General features: G+C 39.5%; 1 protein-coding gene and 1 long non-coding RNA gene across 3 annotated transcripts in view; one reads left to right on the top strand and one right to left on the bottom strand.

The window, feature by feature from the left end:
• Positions 1 to 17,105, top strand: part of LOC131322946 (glutamate receptor 2.2-like) — a 56,676-nt gene that overhangs the window by 24,343 nt on the left and 15,228 nt on the right. The gene's annotated exons all lie outside the window — the stretch shown is intronic.
• The window catches only part of LOC131322947 (uncharacterized), a 45,053-nt gene continuing 39,076 nt past the window's right edge, over positions 11,129 to 17,105 (bottom strand). Inside the window, exon 2 of the long non-coding RNA XR_009199023.1 lies at positions 11,129 to 11,779. This is a non-coding gene — a long non-coding RNA (uncharacterized LOC131322947). The remainder of the gene's footprint in view (positions 11,780 to 17,105) is intronic.

Below are 17,105 nucleotides of genomic sequence, written 5' to 3'. Positions count from 1 at the left end.
AATAAGGTTAGTTTCCTTTTCGATCCTTTGCACTGTTGTTTTTCAGTACATATTTGGTATCAAGGATGGTGGGATAATATTTTAACTGCCAACCAACGGTCAGAAATTTTAAATGCTGTAAAATTTAATGAAAAAGGTGAACAAGTGCAAGATGTTGTTTATACACTTGTTCAATCAATAATATTACACTTTGTTGGTCATTGGGATAACCAACGGGAAAGAAGTAGGGAATTACTTCAGAATTTGAAGTGTCCAACGTTAACTCATTTTCGTTGGTATAAAGATGTTTTTCTTGCTAAAGTCATGCAAAGGGCTGATGCTAATAGTGAGCATTGGAAATCAAAATTTGTTGATGGATTACCTCATTTCTTTGCCGAGAAAATTAGAAAGAAAATGAGGGATCAAAATAATGGTTTGACTATCAACTATGATAGTTACACTTATGGGCAAATTGTTGCTATCATAATCCAGGAAGGATTAACCTTGTGTAATGATATTAAATTACACAACAAAACAGGGAGGCCTTGGCCCTTGGTACTGATGTATTAGCTGGAGAATTCGTTATGCGATCGAAGTTTTGAAACACCAAAACCATTTTCCGCAGCATTTGCTTCCTAGTGGTCATGACACTAGGCGTCCACTCATGCTCCACCGTGTATGCACGAGGTGAGACCCTAGGCCGGCTGAGCTGACAGTGTTGAGTGGTCAGCAGCTTGGCATGGGGATCTACTTCATGCACACAGGTCTAGCATAAGTGAAACATCCTTGACGTGATGGAAAAATTATTGAATGGTCTTAGGGTACCATCACATGGTGCCTCAGCACCTTTATCCACCACAAATTCACGTGGAATTCAGGACGAAGTGTATGGATTTCATGTGAATTTATTGTAAAAAAGGGTGTTGAATCACCACGTAGCTATGTCCCAGGACCACTGAATAATTACTCGACACGATGCCAGGGTAACCAAAAATACTTCCACTGTGCTTGGAACTTTTTTTTTTTTGGTCAAAAGGATAATATTACCATTGATAATCATCGGAAAAAATATGCCAAAAGCACATCCATGCTTATCTCAAATGGCGCTTTCACTTTTGGTTTTTTCTAGCTTTGTGGGGCCTTTTAAGCCCCTAACTTGAAGACTTGCCTAATTTCTTTCTGTATACTATTCGAATACTTTGAGCTATCAATTTCACTAGAATTAGCATCAACGCAAAGGAGAATTTTATTGCTCTGTTGATACTATGGTTTAGAGCATCTCCTATCAAGTTCTAAAATTCTAAAAAAAAATTGATGTAACATATTGAGAAGAGATTTTGTAATTTATCCTCTATTTTCTTAACTTTTTGTTCTTTATGGAGAAATATTGAAGGGACTCATCGTCCTTTTTAGAAATTTGGTCTCCAAAATAGAGGTGTAGTCTCCATTTTTGGAGACCCAAAAGTAAATTTGGATACCAAATTTCTAAAAAAAAACGATGTGTCCTTCCAAATTTTTTTTCCATAAAGTACATAAAGTTAAGAAAAGCAAGGATAAATTACAAATTTTCATCTTTATATTAGAGTTTTATAGCTTGGTAGCTAGGAGATGCTCTCTCAGAGATATCAGGTTGGCAATGTTGAAGTTCGACGCCACATTGTGGTTTAGACTTGGAAAACCTACAACTATGTCTCATTAGACGCCCTCCACCAATGAACGATTAGATTTGTCCCTAAATTATGAGAAATTTTTGGGTACCGACTAGTTATCATGTGGCCGTGCCCACGTGGTGCCCGAGCGGTCCATTCAGACCGTCTAAAAGTGTGGTGGATGACCCAGATTAAAACCCTCTTTCTCTCACCCCACCATTTTCTCTCCTCTTTTTCTCTCATTCAGATATCCAGTAATATCCGAATGAGATCTGTTCTAGTAGTCATATTTTTGCGAATGAAATTGTGCATAGTTTTCAGTCCATCTCATGTACTAGCTTAAGACCGGTAAGACTTGTTTCATGGACATTCCTAGGTACTGGCAGACTGAAATTGAACACTGATGGTAGCAGCAAAGGTAATCCGGGACCAGTAGGCTATGGTGGAGTTTTCAGGGAGGAGAGGGCTTTGGATCCTTGGTTTCTTTGAAAAGCTTAAAGACTGTACAAGTTTGGAAGCGGAGCTTTGGGGGCTGTTCAGGGGCTTGAAATGATCCAACAAGGGATGGATGCTATGGATGTGGAGTCAGACTCAACTGCGGTTATTGATTTGATTATTGGGGAAACACCTCAAATTTCACCCCACACAGTGCTCATCAAAGAATGTAAAGCCCTCATGAATATTACTGGATGCATCATGAGGCACACACTTAGAGAGGGAAATAAGTTGGCAGATAGGCTGGCCAACATGGGAGTAGATCAAAAGGATCGTATGGTGTCACACATTATCCCTGCGGATGACATTATCTCATTCCTGAAGGCAAATATGAGAGGAGTGGTTTTTAAGGGACGCGGGGGCTCTGTTGCCCACCATGGGCAGCAGCCCCAACCCACAGCTCACACGGCACCGTTTTGATAAAGGAAAAAAAAACAAACTCTTCCGCTTGCAATCCTATGGTGCAGAAACATGATTATGAGAGCCATAGAGTTAAAATTTAATTATGTCTCTTTAGAACAATATGATCAGAATAATAAGATCTGCGCGTCAATTCAAACGGATTGAAAATTGGAACAGTTAAATTTTTTTAATCATATTTTTTAATATATAAACTGTCTATAAAAAAATTAAGTACGCCAATTTTTAATTCGTTTGAACAAGTACGAATATCTTATTATTCTAATCATATTATTCTAAAGTATCATAATTAATTTTTGCCTCTAGGGCTCTCATAATTAAGTATCTGCTCTTTATTTGAGATCATGTAGATCAGAAATGTGATTATGAGAGTCCTATAAACAAAAGTTAATTATATCTCTTTAGAATAATATAATTAGAATAATAAGATTTTCGTACTTATTTTTAACGAATTAAAAATTGGCACACTTAATTTTTTTAGACCGTTTATATATTAAAAAAATATGATTAAAAAATTAAGTGCTCCAATTTTCAATCCGTTTGAATTGACGCGAAGATCTTATTATTCTGATCATATTATTCTAAAGAGACATAATTAAATTCCAACTCTAGGGCTCTCATAATCACGTTTCTGCTCCATAGGATTGCAAGCGGATGAGTTTTTTTTTTTTTTCCTTATCAAAATGGTGCCGTGTGAGGTGTGGGTTGGGGCTGCTGCCCATGGTGGGCAGCAGAGCCCCCGCGTCCGTTTTTAAGAGAGTGTAGCTTCTTTTTTTTTCCTTTGTGACATGTACTAAACTTGCACTTTCATTTTTAAAACACCCCCTCCCAAAAAAAAATGGAGAGAAATCCATTAGGAATATGTTTTGAGGAAGCTAAAATATGCTCCTTGTACGTATCGATTAAGGTATAAACTCGAGGCTAAACTAAATTTCGCAAGTGGAGTGGAGTGCAGTTGGTGTCTTCCTTATATTCTCATCCACATGGGCAAAGTTTGATTCTCGTAAGTATCTATCCTCCTTTTCAAATTTCCTATAATAAAGTAGATTAAGATTAACGAATAAAAAAAAAACATTTTCATTAATTTGTTGAGGATGATGCTATGGTGTCCCCGGTCATTTTGGGGACATCGTAATTTTTGGCATAACTTTATCATTAGGAGCATAACTAAAATCAATTACGAGCATAACGGAACCCAAACAAGGCATAACCAAGGAATATCCAAAAAACCAACCAAGGCGTAACTAAACTTAACCAAGGCATAACAAATAAGTTATGCCTTACTATGGTTTTGGTTATGCCTTGCTATGGTTCTGTTATGCTTGTAATGAATTTTGGTTATACTCATAGTGATTTTGTTATGTCAAAAGTTACGGTATCCCCAAAATGACCGGGGACACCGAAGTCATTCACATTTGTTGAACAATGGAACCGGATTAGTTTTATAAAAGTCGTTTTGGACATGATCAATTGGTTACGAGTACGACATTGAATAGAGCCAAAAATTAAGGTCACAACTTGTTAGGTTGCGGCCAACGACTGATCCCCATAAAATCGGCTTTATATTTCCGCCAAAAAGCGGATGAACTCTCTCTCTCTCTCTCTCTCTCTCTCTCTCTCTAGTTTTGGTTATAGTCTCATAACTGATCAGTATAAATGGGTGTTTGGAAACTTACTTTTTGACTTTTCATTTTTTACTTTTTTACTTTTTGAATTATGATCAGAATGTATTTTTGAATCTAGTAGAGTATTTAGATGATATGTGAAGAATGCATTTTGCAACAAGAATAGTGTTTGGGAGATATGTGATGAAAATGAATTATTAGTTGATTTTTTACTATGTTGCCCTTGATTATTTATATTATGTGATACAAGTGTATAGATAAAGGTCTAATCAATTTTATAAAATTTATATTTTTGAATTTGTATTATTCTTGGTTAATTGAATGTCTCCTACTAATTTTATTTATTTATTTTTGATAATTAAGAAGAAATAAGGATAAGATAAATCCACGAACTTTTCTAAGAAATTAAAGTCTTCTTACGGAAGACCCACATGAAGAAATTAAATTAAAGTCTTACCGAATTAAAAGATAACGTTACTCTAGAATCTATCGGAAATTTCTCATTTCAGGTTGCTCTTGAAACAGCTTGTTACTATGCATGATCCTATGCAGTCAACCCTTCTTAACTCCACCTTGGAGGATAAGAATCTATCAGAAAGATATGTAACTCTCAGTGGTAATTTTGGGTATTATCAGATTAAGTGGAGGGCAAAATTGTCTTTAGGAAAAATGGTCCAAAAAAGAGAAGTTGAAAAGGACCTCCCTCCCTCTTTTTGGCTTTTGCACAGGAAGATAAAAAATGGAGAACTCATTTTGGCAAAATTCATTTTCTCCACGGCCTGCCAAACACTCAAAAGCCTAAAATGAGAAGTGAAAAGTTAAAAATGAGGTGCCCAAACAGGCACAAAGTGGTATGGTCCTTTCAGTCAGGGGTTATCGACCCAGTGGCGGGTAGGGAAACAACTTGTGAGGCCGAGATATACGCCCTTGGTGAAGGGTCATGGAGAAGCTTAGGAAAAATCCCCTCCATGGATTATAATACCTCATTTGATGCATTCCTCAATGGATTGCTCGCTACACTGGATATATTTCATATGGGCGTAGTGCAGACTTGTATTGTTTTGACTTTGGAAGTGAACAGTTTCGGACATTTCCTGAACCTTATGAGTTTCGTCCGGCTCACAAAGAATGCCTGCCATATATGCGTTTGGGAGTGCTTCAAGGTTGTCTCTCTATATGTATTGCTGGCGGCGGTGATGCTGAAGTATGGCTGATGAAGGATTATGGGGTGAAGGAGTCTTGGAGTAAAGACTTTGTCTTACATGATAGCAGGATTCACTGGCTAAGCTTCCACAATTTTCAGCCAATATTGGCTCTTGATGATGGACTATTCTTTCTATTTGGCGATAGTATGTTTTCTATTTCGCATTATGATCCCGGATCGAATTGCCTGAGGAATGTTCATACTTTTGGATTTAGTGGAACATATGACTTCCGTGGGATTTCTCATGTCCCTAGCTTGCTTTCACTTAGGAATGTTGCAAAAGGAGAAAATTTTAAGGTACATTTATCGCACAAACATTATTGCTTGTGATTCCGAGTTTAAATCATATATGTGCTACATACAAAGCTTTGCATTTGTTTCATCTGTTTCCAATTTTCCCTCCATGGCAACGTTGTTCTATGTTTACTTTTGTTGCTTAGCACGTTAGATTGTTGTGCTTTTTGTTTCCTGCAAAATTATTTGAAACCTCTATTCTTTGATTTTGTACAATTTTCATCGCCTTTTGCACATACAAGTTGCAATTAATTATTAGATTTTTCGCTTGATGTGTGCGACTATAAAGATGCACATTGGTCTATAAAGATGTTATAGACAAGGTTTTGAACATACAAGATACTCTATTGTCATGTCTCTCAAACCCCAGATGAACATGTTTATCAATAGTGAGTCCAAGTTTTTTTTCGCCAAACGTTTCTTCTACCCTCGTGAGAGTCGCCAACACTAGAACGACTAAGGTATATATATATTTTTGGAAGAATTCGGAACCAATTGCATATTTGCCATGATTTTATTGCTAAAAGTTGTTTCATAGGCAATTTTTGATTCTGGAATCAGTTTAGAGTTCATGGTATCTCGTTTTCTGAGATAGATGTAGCGACTGTGGCATGGATGAAGGCACAGTTGGGGGCTTGGGGCCTATGGCCCCTTAGTGTTAGTAGGATAAATCAAGGGCTCAAAAAATGACTATAAATCTTCAAATAAATGGCAGGTGGCTGTTTAGGCGCTCAGTACAGAATTGAACTAATTTCTTTTACAGGTATGCTGCTACCTGGCTTGTAATTTACTGATGAACGTGCAGATACTCAACTGCTTGAAAGAAGCCGGATCTTCTACCTAGAAAGGTGGCTGATAAGAAGATTACAGTGGTGCTTCGGAGAGTAAACTATCCGTCTGGGTGTTGTCACGCAGTTGCTTGGGAGAACCAACATCGTAACTTGCGTGTACTTGTTTCTCTGGGATTTATGTTTTGGTTCTCTTTGTCTATTTCTCTGTTCCGTAGCTTACTTCTTTGTCGGATCTCTGTTCAAAAACTTATTGGCTGCGCGACTTCACTTTGATCTCCTATATGAGTTGGGCTCAGTGTGGATTGTTAGCAAAGAATTCAAGCTCGAGTTGGTCCGGCTCATGCCACCATCTTAGAACTTCCAATTGACATAATCTGGGAACATTTTATTAAGACTCTCGTATCTCAAGTCCATCCTTAGATGCAGGCGATTTTATGCAAGACATGGCACAACCTGCATGCTCCTCCAACCCTACTTTGCCAACTTGTATTCTCTCAATTAAGGGGTTCTCTTCCCCTGATCAGTCTAATCATCCATTGTACCGCTCTCGTTTCGGCATTCTTGAGCTCGACAATCCTGCCTGTTTACACTGCCGCAGCTCCCCATGTCGTTCATATTTGAAATTTACATCCCAGACTAGGGTTAAATGTTCGAAGTTCTTGGAGCGTACAATGGGTTAATTTGCTTGTATTCTCGTTTCTTCAACGATAATATTGTGGTGACTAACCCAATTCTCCAAGGACGACAACATTTTTCTCATTCCAAATTGACCTCAGGCCGGGATGCAGTACATTTTTTAGTTCAAGTTTTGGGTATAGTCCCACTGAGTGACTAATGCAAGGTCTTGAAAGCAAATTCTTAGTGACTGTACGTACGCAGAGAGGCATTGGACAATCAACCGTTGTTATGCATTCTGTAAGGATTTTGTTTTGTTGAATGGAGCACTTCACTTGATAGGCCTCAGCAACGTATTTGGTATGTGAGGGTTTCAACTTTCAAGAGATAGTGTTGTGGTATGGCAAAACAATTCTTCATGGTAGATGTGACGGGTACCATACTTGCTCTTTCATTTTTAAATCCTTTAAAAAAAAGGAGAATTCCTGAGGAATATGTTTGAGGATGAAAAGCTAAAATATAATCCCAGTATGCATGTATTAAAGGTAGCTTTAGGCCCTAGACTAAACTAAGGCCAAGTTTCCACTAACAAAAATGGGCAACAACTTACGGGCCAGCCATGGGTCAGGAATCCTTATGCCACGCTCAGAGATATTGCAATAGCCAGTCACCCTCTTCACCCTTTTGACTAGAAATAAAAACCATGTATACTTCATTTTGTTCTATGGTTTGACTACCCATTGTAGTACTCCCTCCGTCCCTTTTTAAGTGTCCTACTTCGTAACTCTAACTTATTAAAAAGATACCATCATTATACATTTCACATCAACTTTTTCCTCTACTTTTCCTACGGAAAATTCTATGTACCCCGAAAGAGTACCCAGAAATGACCCTGAATTTAAAAATTAATAGTCCTGATTGACTTTAAGTGAATCTGAACCATTGGTTTTCAAATTCGGGGTCATTTCTGTGTATTCTTTCGGGGTACCTAGCACTCCTCCTTTTCCTACTTACCTATCATCATTATAGTTTTACTCACTAACTTTTCAAAATGGAATATATTTTTAGGGACAAAATAGACAATGCATCAACTTTTACCCACTAACTTTACAAAATGGACACTTATTAAGGGACAATCCAAAATAGAATACCGGACTCTAAATAAGGGACGGAGGGAGGATATATTATTGTGTTGCATGATGACGATATATTATTGTGTTGCATGATGACAGTACAGACCAGGATAGGGCACCAGTATACTTTAGTCCAGAAAAGCAATGGATTTGGGGTTGTGTTCTGTTTACGTTTTACTAACTAAAGTACAAAGTATACTTGTAGGAGGCTACAGAAATATAGTGCTTCCACTAGATGTACCTTCACCCTTTTCAATACTTGGTGACTACGTACTTAGTCCCAAGAGGCTAAGTAGTAGGGCTGTAAATGAACTAAACAGTTCACGAGTTCGGCTCGGTTCGTTTAATAAAGAAGCCGAGCTCGAGCTCGAGTTTTCAGTTCGAAGTGTTCGACAAAAGCTCGGCTCTTTAAGGGAGGCTCGGCTCAATTAAAAAGGCTCGTTAAGTAAATAATTAAGTTCGGTTCGTTAAGGGCTCGAGCTCAAGTTTTTAGCTCGTTTAGTAAACGAGCCGAGCTTAAGCTCAACAACAAAGCTCAGCTCGGCGCATTAATTTATAGCCCTACCAACCAGTATGCCCAGTGATACAATTCAAAAGGAAAATAGAACTTTTGTATTACCAACGAGGAATTGTATCCTCTCCGGTAACTGTCTTGGACACTTGTTGCAGTTGTCTCACAAGTTGTTTACACCCATTTTTGGTCAAAAATCAGGAAATGAATTTACGAGTTAAAAGGTAGCCTCTAGGGTCGAGGCCCTAGCCTTGAAAGACCTTACGACCAGTTACCCACAAAGTAGGGCCGGTTCTTAAGAAATGATGGGCCTTCCATATAGGCCTAAATCAGTCAAAGGCCTAAGGCTTGAATCAGTCCACCAGGCCTGAGTATTTTGTCCAGGCTTAACCCAAATTCCTAGAAGTAACAAAGGCCTAAGAAATGGGCCCAAATCGGTAGAAGCCTTGGTTTTCTCACCAGGCTTGGGCTCAGAAGGCTTACATTGGGCAAAGGCCCATGATTTACCAACAAGTTCAAGCCCAATTGATGAAAGGCCCACTGCTTTAAGAGCATCGTTAAAGCCTTTAATGAGCAATGAGGGGGCCTTAAGCTGCTCACAAGTAGCTCAAAGGCCTTAAGCAGCTCACAAGGAACTCAAAGGCCTTAAGTTGCTCACAAGTAGCTCAAAAGCCTTAAGCTGCTCACAAGCAGCTCACAAGGAGCTCAAAGGCCTTAAGTTGCTCACAAGTAGCTCAAAGACCTTAAGCAGCTCACAAGGAGCTCAAAGGCCTTAAGCAGCTCACAAGGAGCTCAAAGGCCTTAAGCTGCTCACAAGTAGCTCAAAGGCCTTAAGCAGCTCACAAGCAGCTCAAGGTCTGAACTGGTGGGACCCCATTCTTCAGCATGAAGCAAGGCCAGAGACAGGTGGCGCACATGCAGCCCTTGGAGCTGTTGGTGAATGATTCATGCAGACCTAAGCAAGCTGCTCACAAGCAGCTCATCCAGGTCTGGTTAATCTTTTGTTTCTGGATCCTTCTTTCGTGACAGATGAACCTCAGAGGATTTAGAGGGCCCACAAGTATGCAAGGTCCAATAAAATGATAAAAAAGGCCTGGTGAAGTATTGGTCTGCAGCTGTGGTGGGCCCGGAATGGCCTGAATACTGCAGAAACTGAAATTTTCTTTGCCCTTTTTGAAAGTTTTACGCAGAAAAGAAAGATTTTTCAGGCCTTTGCCCTTTTCTTGGAGTAAGAGGCACGTTTTTTCAAAGAGCAGCCCCTCATTGAAGCATTTCGAAGCTGCTCAAGCTCAAGCCTCTGATAGAAGGCCATGTGGCAGCCATGCATTGGAGCATTTTGAAGCAGCTCAAGGCCTGTAGCTCCTATAAATCACAGTTCTGAAGGCCTTGGCCAAGGTCCACGACCAATCAAGCCCACGGCTTACCCAATATATCTTTCAATTGTCTTTATTTTGCCGTTCAATCTAGCACGGACTAGATTTTATGTCATTTTATTTTCTTGTACCCAAACTTTGTTAACCGATTAATAAAGTTTGTTTTCGTTCCTTCACTACCTTTCAGTCCTTTCCTTTTCTTTTAATCATTTTCTAACAATGGTTAGGAAATATTTAAGTCCTTATTAAGCAAAGGCGAACAACGAACCATCACGAGGCGTTACCCTTTGGGCCTAGCACCATCGTTTGAAAGAAGTCAGATTTTTGAGGCACGAAGGCCTTGAAATAAAGTTTGGACTGCAATCTAGTTCTGGCACGCCCGCGATTCCAAGCCATTTGGTTTTTGCACTTTTTGTGGAGAAACACAAGTGTGGCCGGATCTCGCAAAAGTAATTTTCCCGAAGAAATCCCATGTATTGTGGGAAAATGTTAAGAGTGTTCGTAACAGTTAGAGGAGCCCATGATCCCTTTGGATGATATGGAGAATATGTTGACCAGCTAAATGGGGAAATGATTTATCCTTGCTCTCTCTGTCTACCATGCCCCCTTTTATAAAATAGTAGACTAAAGTTCTCTCTCAGGAGAACTAGTTCTACTGCTGCTTTTTTCCCTGTCGCCTTGGACAATTATCATGAATTTGCGGAGGAATTTATGGAGCTAGCGAAACGAAAAAGAGAGATAAAGACGATAACCAAGTGAAGATGCTAAATTCTTTTCTTTGATTTCCTTATCATTTTCCTTTGCGTTGTTAACTCTTCATCCTCCAGGATTCTAATTACACAACCTCAGGCAAAACAGATTCCCCTTCGGTCTAATATCGGTAACACTAATTTTTTCGGCTTAAATAAATCAAACCAAACCGAGCCTTAAGTCCCAATTTTTTCGGCTTACATCATTAAACTTATTATCATCTAGCATGTAGAACAACTTTTGGGGCTGAATCATTATGTATTTCAAATAGGAAAAAGTACTCTAGAAATAGGGTGAGAAGGAACCAACTATATTATAAGGCAACTACAATTCTATTCCTGCATTACAAAGTCCTATGAATCTATTGGCATACATACTTCATGCTACATGAGACTGACTATATTATATGGATAGAAAATGGAAGAAATACATCAAAATGGATCTCATCTGAGCATATACTATATACTAATGCATCATGAATCCATGCATTTTTCGACCTGCTTTAGGAACAAACCAGCTCCTGTTCCGCTCTATCTATCAGAACCTCTACCAAATCACATGATTAGTAGATTATTAATCCTTCCTCACAGTTCCTACATCAAGATGGCGTATCGCAGGCTGTCGTTCACCATGAGGTGGTTCATCTCCGATATCCGAGTCAGCTCACAGGACACCCACACTCCATCAGCCGCACTGATGCGCGGCTGGGAAAGGCATGAGACAAGGGAGAGCGGGGCTCGAAGGACACTGCAAATTACCGGAAAACCCTTCCACCGTGATCGCCTTCTGTCCATGCCGTGTCCAAAAATGGGTGATTCAGGGCCATTTCTGACACCAAACATGGTCTCATCAGCTACTCGTGGGCTCTTCTTCATGTTCCGCCTCATTGCCACCAGCATCTGCCACATCTCTCTCTCTCTCTCTCTCTCTCTCTCTCTCTCTCTGTGTGTGATGCAGCTCTCTATCAGAATTTGATTGGAATTTAAGCTAGAGATGGCTTTGGATCTAGTTCACTTTGTTAAGTGGGTTTTGATAATGGGAAGGTTTTTTTTTTTGCCAAGTTAGTGGTAATGATAGTTGTTTAGTGCTGCTAGTGCTTATCTCTAATGGCACTTTCACTTTTTGGTTTTTTTTTTTCCTATCTTTGTGGGGCTTTTAAGTCCCAACTTGAAGACAAAATTGCCTAATTTCTCTCGGCTTTTTGTATACTATTGGGATACTTGAGCTATCAATTTCACTAGAATTAGCATTAACACAAATTAAGGAGAATTTTATGCTTTTTTTGTTGATACTATGGTTAATTCAGTGATATCAGGTTGGCAATGTTGAAGTTTTAAGTCCGACTCTAGTGCTCTACGTTGTGATTATTAGACTTGAAAAACTTGCAACCATGTCTTGTTGGGTGCCCTCCGCTAACGAATGGTCAGACCTGTGGTTTGGGGGCTGGGGATTTGGGAGGGAACATAGATCCTAATTCTTAGGCAGGTGGTTTACACCCGTGGTTAAACGTAAACTGAAAACATACTTCATCACCTAAACTTGGTTCTCCTTTATAATTTGTTTTCAAAAATTAATAAATTTTTTCGCCTTTCAAAAAAAACTTCTTCTGTTCTCATGACTATGTTCTACAAAAATAAATGAAAAACCAGTGAAAAAAGCGGGTGATGTAAATGTACTAATGATGTCTTACTGGACAGGGAGTGTCCATGTGTTTTGCAACTGCAGTCCTTCAAATCTAAAGAAGCATAAGGGAATTGAAGTAATGTAGAATTTTGGATTTAGGTTCCGGAAATCAGAGGATGGCAGCTGGGATTGGAGATAAAATCACTAAAAGGGATTGTTTACGGATATTGTGTTTATCTTCTTCTTCTTTTTTGTCCGGAGAAGTAAATTTTGGGTTTTTCAAATTAGAGTTAGTTTTTCTTTTATCCCCTAAACTCTACGCATTTTGTCTATTTCGTCCATAAATTATGTATACAACAATTTTGTCCCTCAATTTTCTGATTGCAATATATTTCGTCCAATTCTTAGGCAAAATTTCGTTCAATTTCATATAATTTTGGACGAAATAGATTGCAAATCAGAAAGTTGAGGTGACAAAATTGTTATTTTCATAGTTTAAGGAGGAAATAGAAAAAAAAACGTGAATTTTTTAGTGGATAAAAGGAAACTGACTATTCAAATTAATTGAAATCATCTTTTCAAAAAAAATTAATTGAAATCAAATTAGTAATAAAGGAAATTTTGGGTAGATTATTAAAAGTCAATTTTGGACTTTTATAAGGAAAAATGATTTTCACTCTCCTTTGGCACTCTTTCTTTTTCTTGTCTTTTAGTGAAAATGCACAAAAAATTAAGCTTCACTTAAAGACAAAAAAATGGAGTACCATAATAAAAAAAGAGTGTGAAAATCATTTTCCTTTATCAGTTGTTTTCGAACTTGAAGGTAGGGCCAAGCAACAAGCCTAAGAGCATTCACATTAGGCTCTCTATTTGGTAATTTTCGGTAAAGTAGCGAGGAAACGTTCAACTTTGGACTTGCATCAGTCTCGTCTCCCCAGTATTTCATTTTACAATTGCTACAGTTCCTCTTTTCTTTCCACTAGTAAGAGCATGTACATCAAGCATAGGTAAAATACCTACTAAAAAAGCTACAATTTCTATTTTATCTATCCATTTTTTCTTTCACACCATAACAGCCTCTTCATAATTTTCTCTCTATCCATTAAATTACATTAAATTATAGAAAAAAATAAAATTGCAGTATATATTTACATATATATATATATGTATGTATGTATGTGTGTGTATATATATAAATACGTTCATATGTACTGTATATAACATGTATATTGCACACCTCCATGGTCGCCGGTTGAGATCGAGGTTGCCGTTAAGATCGAGGTCTCTCAGTGAGGTTGAGTTCGCCGTCAAGATCGAGGTCACCTGGTGAGGTCGAGAGAGGTCGAGATCGCCTTCAAGATCGAGTCGCAGTCGAGATCGAGATCTTCGTTGTCGCCGGACCCTAGCCTTTCTTCGTTGCAGACCTCCGCCGTCGCCGACCTCCTCTGTCGCCGCAGACCCAAATCTTCACCGTCAAGATCTTTTTGTGTAGAGGTGTTCTTCGTTGAAGAGAGAGAGAGAGAGAGAGAGAGAGAGAGAGAGAGGAGAAAAAGGAATAAAAAATTGGGTACCGATGAACAGTGCCTCGATAGATTTGGAGAGGTTTTCCGACAAATGTAAAATACATGTGGGTTTACCTAGCCTGGTGCAAGCCCACTTTTGTGTCTTTCCTAGCCAAAATTGCTAAAGGAGCATGTATACCTAGGCTGGTGTACATGCCCTAAGAGCATGTACATCAACATGATAAGCACCTAAGATTGCTTGATCGTGGTGCTTAAGCCCGTTAGTTAGAAGTGTTTTTAGTTATTATTTGTCGCTTTTATTCAATATTGCTCGTAAGGTATTTTGTTAAGTGTTTCAAGCAAAACGCCCTTAAAAGGCGTATTTTGATTGCTAAGCCAACCCCCAAGTTAGATCAAGCATTATCGCCCGATGAAACTTGTACCAAAGTGACCAAAGAACGAAGGCGAGAAGCGTCGGGCAAGCCAATGGTCGTCGGGTGTCAAGTTCTGGAGGCTAGCTTTCCTTTCTGAAGATAAGCTCTGCGTATCGATACGGATTAAGGGCCGTATCGATACGCGTTGGTTAATTGGGCAGGCAGAGAGTTCCGTATCGATACGGCCATAAACCGTATCGATACGGGCGCGTTACGGAAAATTATTTTTTTCAGCTTAGCGATGCGGTATCGATACTTTGCATAATCTGTATCGATACGGGAAGCTCTCGGCCAGATATTTTGTTACTTTTTGGACTTTTCATTTATGGAATACTTGCCTTTAATAGCATGTTTTTAGATATTTGAGGAGAGAGAAACCCATTGTGTATAAATAGGGGCTTCATCTCTCTCTCTTGTTAGCTAGTTCATTATTAACTTTAGTTTTCCTCCATTAATGTTCTTTTAAGCTTTTCAAGAGTAATTTCTATAGAACTCAAGTAAGTTATTCTCGTTTGTTAATTTCTCGTTAATTAAAGTTGTTCGTACGACTTGGATCCTTTATAATATCAAGTTTGTTTTCATTTTTATTGGTTAAAACTCATGTCTCGTTTTTATGTTTTCTTTTATGCTTTAGCTATGTGTGAAGTCGATAGGCCAAGTCTCGGGGTAATCTTTCCCGAGTACTTAGGTGGTTACTTGGTTCTCAAGTCCTCGAGCTTAAATCATGATTTTTGGAATTTCATTAACCAAGCCATTTTGATCTAAGCGAGGGGTGTTAACTCCTTGGTATGTTGTTTAGTCAAGCGGTCTTGGCAAGCGACATATTGAGGGCTCGTGGCCTCCTACATGTTAGATACATTAGCAAAAATAGGTTGATTTAATTCCGATAAATCGCATCTTTTTATAAAACGTAGTCTTTTAAAGCTAAATCTTCCGGGCGTGAGCACGCGGTCGTGGCTCTCGCCTGAGTTAAATTGAGAACTGGTAACATCCTTTGTCAAGGATTAGACGATCCCTAGACTTGCCTTCTTTAAGTTAATTAAGCGTTTTCCTAGTCTTTTGCCTTGGCAATTTTCACCGCTTCAAGCAAAACCAAGTTGGCCGTCTTAAATGCCACAATCCACCATACAAAACCTACAATCTGATTAAGCTATCTTGTGTTTTCCCTGTGGTACGATCCCGGTCTTACCGGTTTACTATGCTACCGACGACCTAGCCCTACGTTTGGGGTTTTTCTCAACCTTATTTGAAGGCGAGGTTTGAAGGCTAAGCATTTTTGGCGCCGTTGTCGGGGATTTCTTTATATAGCCTATTTGGAGGATCGACAAACCATTGTAAGTATTCCGTTTATTTTTCCTTTGTGTACTTTGAGCTCGACTTAGCGGATACCTCTAACTGAGCCACCAATTCGACTTGAGGTTTAACGAAGTTAGTCGAACGTCAATTACCTTTTTACCTCCTATTTATTATTGCCTATATAGCCGTGGTGGTGGCATAACCCCACGGGACTGTTTGAGAACGAAGTGGCGGCATAGCCCCTCTAGTCTGCTTTATTGGACTGTGTAGGTTGTATGCTCAATATCTATCGTAGCCCTTTATCGAATCGGCTACATTGATCTGCATCTCGTGAGTTATCACCTCCATTAAGCCTAATGGCAGATCAACCGGCAGCTCGTACCTTGCGCGATTATTTAACGCCAGAAAGGGGTCCACATGTCTCCCCCATAGCCATTCCCACTTACACTGCCGCTAATGCGTTTGCTTTCAAGCCAGAGTATCATCGGGTTATACCAGAGTTTCGGGGGCGTGAATTGGAGGATCCCTATGCTCACATTCGGGAATTCGAGACTATCATTAGCACCTTCGTGACCGGGCCGGGACAGCTAGATCAAGCTCGCCTGAAGTTATTTCCCTTCTCGCTCAAAGATAAGGCTAAGCAGTGGTTCCATTCTTTGAAGCCCCGATCTTTGCTTACATGGGGGGAAGTGCAAGACGTGTTCACCACAAAGTTCTTTCCGGTTAGCCGAACCAAGCTTCTCATGGATCAAATTCAAAATTTCAAGCAAAAAGATGGGGAAGTCTTCTATAAGTATTGGGAGCGTTACAAGGATTTACTCGCAGCTGTCCCACACCATAATTTTCCCATGTATTTTGTGATTAACTACTTTTATTTGGGTTGTGATCGAGAGTCCAAGCAGCTACTGGATACTATGGGGAGCGGTGACTTTATGGGGAAGGACCCCGACGCCGCTTGAGAATTCTTAGACGCTTTGGCCGAGAGAGCTCAAACTTGGCAATACATTGATCCGGGTGACCAAGCTATGAGAAATCAAGGACCAGGAGGCTCTGGTAAGTTCTCAGTGAATGAGCATAATGGTCTTGAGACGCGGTTGGACGAATTATCGTTAAAGTTGGACAAAATGAAGCTAGATTCGGTCCAAGTGAAAGAAGTGAAGGAGGTTCGCCAAGTGGAAGAAGTTTGTGTCATTTGTGAGACAGTGGGTCATTCTACTGACAATTGCCATACGATCCCTGCCCTTTGACACCATTATAGTCAACTTCCCACGGAAGAGGTGTGGCCATTGAACCAACGTTGGGATCCATATTCCAATACTTACAATCCAGGGTTGAGGTCTAACCCGGCTTTCCGTTGGGGTAACCATAATGAGGCCGGCTCGTCAACTTCTCAAGGTCCTCCTCCTCCTCA

The sequence above is a fragment of the Rhododendron vialii genome, chromosome 4a (genome assembly GCF_030253575.1).
Source record: "Rhododendron vialii isolate Sample 1 chromosome 4a, ASM3025357v1".
NCBI classification, from domain to species: domain Eukaryota; kingdom Viridiplantae; phylum Streptophyta; class Magnoliopsida; order Ericales; family Ericaceae; genus Rhododendron; species Rhododendron vialii.
This window is presented reverse-complemented; position numbering and strand designations above follow the sequence as displayed.